Here is a 5,672-nt window from a genome sequence, read left to right on the forward strand (position 1 = left end):
CCAGAATAGGTCCTGTGCGTTTTGTGTTATCTCCGAGGATTCGTGGGTTTATGGTTATTATATCCTTGACCCCCGTTTATATTATCCTCTTTCTACATACATACCCTCTGTCTTATGCCCTATTGGCTCATATCTCAGTTTGTCCATTCATATTTTTAATAATCTAACTAATATATGTCATATGGATATTGATCCCATACCAAATGCCTCTCAGCCTCTCATGATGTTGTTTATGCTCTATGCAATGTTGCGCACTGATCCTGGGTATCAATCCCTCTGTGCCGATGTCCTATGAATTTGGAGCGCTGCTTGCATTCCATACACCGGAAATACATCAGCGGTGGAACGCATTCTACGTCCAAAATACCGGAAGTGATGCACCGTCACTTCCGTTTTTTGATTCTTGAGTGGCGGCACCTGTATAAAGGTATAGTTTGTTTAGACATTCTTTGCACCTCTTATCATCTAGGTGGACAGCATCTGGGACATCACCACCAGATTATTATTTGTCCCCTGAGGAACCTTCGCTACCTGTTGGGGAAACGTGTCGGGACGACTTTTAGTATTATTAATGTGGTTTTTATCGGCATCCAGGGCACATTAGGGTGAGCCGTCGATTGAGTGGGGTCACCCTTTTCGGGGCGGGTGCTCCACAGTTAGGTAGGGAGACCCCTAGGGATATTTAGGGCTATACCTTCCCTGACTTCTTCTCAGCTGGCTTCGACTATACCACCTTCGTATCTATTCAGTTGTCGCCGGCATCAAGGTGAAAAGGAATTTCCAATCGTTGACTACTAACATCCTTTCATCTGCGATCACCACTATATCATACCTGGGTACCGTGAGTAACTAGCACATGGCTGCTAACAGTTATATCAATTCTGTTATGTATTTTTAGCCGTTCTGTTACTAAAGGGTATTAACCCCTATGATACGGTATCTGTTTATTATGTTATGTAATTGGTGCCCTGCATCCTCCTATTTATCCACATTTACCTCTATGTAACTGTTTATTAATGTTAGAGGTACTTTGGATTGATCATTAAATCAAGCCTATTTAGGCAGATTTTTTCTCTATATATGTATATATATACATCACATTTTTGAGGGAATATCTATTTTATTATCATATTTAATAAAGGTTATATTTTAAGGGTAATTTCTTTCTGTGACCACTCTAGTATTAATTAGTTTTACCTCATATTGAATACCATAAAAACAAAACCCATAAAACTGTGGCCGAATTGCATTTTTTTTTTTCCAATTCCACCCCATTTGGATTTTTTTACACCTTCCCACTTCATGCTATGCAATATTAAATGGTACCATCAGAAAGTGCAACTTGTCTTGCAAAAAATAAGCCCTCATATACAGTAGCTATGCACAAACCGGATTCCAAAAAAGTTGGGACACTAAACATATTGTGAAGAAAAACTGAATGCAATGATGTGGAGATGGCAAATGTCAATATATTATTTGTAATAGAACGTAGATGACAGATCAAACGTCTAATCCGAGTAAATGTATCATTTTAAAGGAAAAATACGTTGATTCCAATTTTCACGGTGTGAACAAAATCCCAAAAAGTTGGGACAAGTAGCAATAAGAGGCTGGAAAAAGTAAATTTGAGCATAACAAAGAGCTGGAAGACCAATTAACACTAATTAGGTCAATTGGCAACATGATTGGGTATAAAAAGAGCTTCTCAGAGTGGCAGTGTCTCTCAGAAGCCAAGATGGGTAGAGGATCACCAATTCCCACAATGTTGCGCAGAAAGATAGTGGAGCAATATCAGAAAGGTGTTACACAGCGAAAAATTGCAAAGACTTTGCATCTATCATCATCAACTGTGCATAACATCATCCGAAGATTCAGAGAATCTGGAACAATCTCTGTGCGTAAGGGTCAAGGCCGTAAAACCATACTGGATGCCCGTGATCTCCGGGCCCTTAACCACCTCAGCCCCCAGTGCTTAAACACCCTGAAAGACCAGGCCACTTTTTACACTTCTGACCTACACTACTTTCACCGTTTATTGCTCGGTCATGAAACTTACCACCCAAATGAATTTTACCTCCTTTTCTTCTCACTAATAGAGCTTTCATTTGGTGGTATTTCATTGCTGCTGACATTTTTACTTTTTTTGTTATTAATCGAAATCTAACGATTTTTTTGCAAAAAAATGACATTTTTCACTTTCAGTTGTAAAATTTTGCAAAAAAAACGACATCCATATAGAAATTTAGCTCTAAATTTATAGTTCTACATGTCTTTGATAAAAAAAAAATGTTTGGGTAAAAAAAAAATGGTTTGGGTAAAAGTTATAGCGTTTACAAACTATGGTACAAAAATGTGAATTTCCGCTTTTTGAAGCAGCTCTGACTTTCTGAGCACCTGTCATGTTTCCTGAGGTTCTACAATGCCCAGACAGTACAAACACCCCACAAATGACCCCATTTCTGAAAGTACACACCCTAAGGTATTCGCTGATGGGCATAGTGAGTTCATAGAACTTTTTATTTTTTGTCACAAGTTAGCGGAAAATGATGATTTTTTTTCTTACAAAGTCTCATATTCCACTAACTTGTGACAAAAAATAAAAAGTTCTATGAACTCACTATGCCCATCAGCGAATACCTTGGGGTCTCTTCTTTCCAAAATGGGGTCACTTGTGGGGTAGTTATACTGCCCTGGCATTCTAGGGGCCCAAATGTGTGGTAAGGAGTTTGAAATCAAATTCTGTAAAAAATGACCTGTGAAATCCGAAAGGTGCTCTTTGGAATATGGGCCCCTTTGCCCACCTAGGCTGCAAAAAAGTGTCACACATCTGGTATCTCCGTACTCAGGAGAAGTTGGGGAATGTGTTTTGGGGTGTCATTTTATATATACCCATGCTGGGTGAGAGAAATATCTTGGCAAAAGACAACTTTTCCCATTTTTTTATACAAAGTTGTCATTTGACCAAGATATTTATCTCACCCAGCATGGGTATATGTAAAAAGACACCCCAAAACACATTCCTCAACTTCTCCTGAGTACGGGGATACCAGATGTGTGACACTTTTTTGCAACCTAGGTGGGCAAAGGGGCCCATATTCCAAAGAGCACCTTTCGGATTTCACTCCTCATTTTTTCCTGAATTTGATTTCAAACTCCTTACCACACATTTGGGCCCCTAGAATACCAGGGCAGTATAACTACCCCACAAGTGACCCCATTTTGGAAAGAAGACACCCCAAGGTATTCCGTGAGGGGCATGGCGAGTTCCTAGAATTTTTTATTTTTTGTCACAAGTTAGTGGAAAATGATGATTTTTTTTTTTTTTTTTTTTTTTTCATACAAAGTCTCATATTCCACAAACTTGTGACAAAAAATAAAAACTTCCATGAACTCACTATGCCCATCAGCGAATACCTTGGGGTCTCTTCTTTCCAAAATGGGGTCACTTGTGGGGTAGTTATACTGCCCTGGCATTCTAGGGGCCCAAATGTGTGGTAAGTAGGTAAATGACCTGTGAAATCCGAAAGGTGCTCTTTGGAATGTGGGCCCCTTTGCCCACCTAGGCTGCAAAAAAGTGTCACACATCTGGTATCTCTGTATTCAGGAGAAGTTGAGGAATGTGTTTTGGGGTGTCTTTTTACATATACCCATGCTGGGTGAGATAAATATCTTGGTCAAATGCCAACTTTGTATAAAAAAATGGGAAAAGTTGTCTTTTGCCAAGATATTTCTCTCACCCAGCATGGGTATATGTAAAATGATACCCCAAAACACATTCCCCAACTTCTCCCGATTACGGAGATACCAGATGTGTGACACTTTTTTGCAGCCTAGGTGGGCAAAGGGGCCCATATTCAAAAGAGCACCTTTCGGATTTCACAGGTCATTTTTTACAGAATTTGATTTCAAACTCCTTACCACACATTTGGGCCCCTAGAATGCCAGGGCAGTATAACTACCCCACAAGTGACCCCATTTTGGAAAGAAGAGACCCCAAGGTATTCGCTGATGGGCATAGTGAGTTCATGGAACTTTTTATTTTTTGTCACAAGTTAGTGGAATATGAGACTTTGTATGAAAAAAAAAAAAAAAAAAAAAATAAGCATTTTCCACTAACTTGTGACAAAAAATAAAAAATTCTAGGAACTCGCCATGCCCCTCACGGAATACCTTGGGGTGTCTTCTTTCCAAAATGGGGTCACTTGTGGGGTAGTTATACTACCCTGGCATTTTCCAGGGGCCCTAATGTGTGGTAAGTAGGTAAATGACCTGTGAAATCCTAAAGGTGCTCTTTGGAATATGGGCCCCTTTGCCCACCTAGGCTGCAAAAAAGTGTCACACATGTGGTATCGCCGTATTCAGGAGAAGTTGGGGAATGTGTTTTGGGGTGTCATTTTACATATACCCATGCTGGGTGAGAGAAATATCTTGGCAAAAGACAACTTTTCCCATTTTTTTATACAAAGTTGGCATTTGACCAAGATATTTCTCTCACCCAGCATGGGTATATGTAAAATGACACCCCAAAACACATTCCCCAACTTCTCCTGAGTACGGCGATACCAGATGTGTGACACTTTTTTGCAGCCTAGATGCGCAAAGGTGCCCAAATTCCTTTTAGGAGGGCATTTTTAGACATTTGGATACCAGACTTCTTCTCACGCTTTGGGGCCCCTAGAATGCCAGGGCCGTATAAATACCCCACATGTGACCCCATTTTGGAAAGAAGACACCCCAAGGTATTCAATGAGGGGCATGGCGAGTTCATAGAAATTTTTTTTTTTTGGCACAAGTTAGCGGAAATTGATATTTTTAATTTTTTTCTCACAAAGTCTCCCGTTCCGCTAACTTGGGACAAAAATTTCAATCTTTCATGGACTCAATATGCCCCTCACGGAATACCTGGGGGTGTCTTCTTTCCGAAATGGGGTCACATGTGGGGTATTTATACTGCCCTGGCATTCTAGGGGCCCTAAAGCGTGAGAAGAAGTCTGGAATATAAATGTCTAAAAAATTTTACGCATTTGGATTCCGTGAGGGGTATGGTGAGTTCATGTGAGATTTTATTTTTTGACACAAGTTAGTGGAATATGAGACTTTGTAAGAAAAAAATAAATAAATTCCGCTAACTTGGGCCAAAAAAATATCTGAATGGAGCCTTACAGAGGGGTGATCAATGACAGGGGGGTGATCAATGACAGGGGGGTTGATCAATGACAGGGGGGTTGATCAATGACTGGGGGGTTGATCAATGACAGGGGGGTGATCAATGACAGGGGGGTGATCAGGGAGTCTATATGGGGTGATAACCACAGTCATTGATCACGCCTGTGTAAGGCTTCATTCAGACGTCCGGATGCGTTTTGCGGATCCGATCCATCTATCAGTGCATCCGTAAAAATCATGCGGACATCTGAATGGAGCTTTACAGGGGGGTAATCAATGACAGGGGGGTAATCAATGACAGGGGGGTGATCAGGGAGTCTATATGGGGTGATCACCACAGTCATTGATCATGCCCCTGTAAGGCTTCATTCAGACGTCCGGATGCGTTTTGCGGATCCGATCCATCTATCAGTGCATCCGTAAAAATCATGCGGACGTCTGAATGGAGCTTTACAGGGGGGTAATCAATGACAGGGGGGTGATCAGGGAGTCTATATGGGGTGATC

Source organism: Bufo bufo, chromosome 4 (genome assembly GCF_905171765.1).
Source record: "Bufo bufo chromosome 4, aBufBuf1.1, whole genome shotgun sequence".
In the NCBI taxonomy this organism is placed as follows: domain Eukaryota; kingdom Metazoa; phylum Chordata; class Amphibia; order Anura; family Bufonidae; genus Bufo; species Bufo bufo.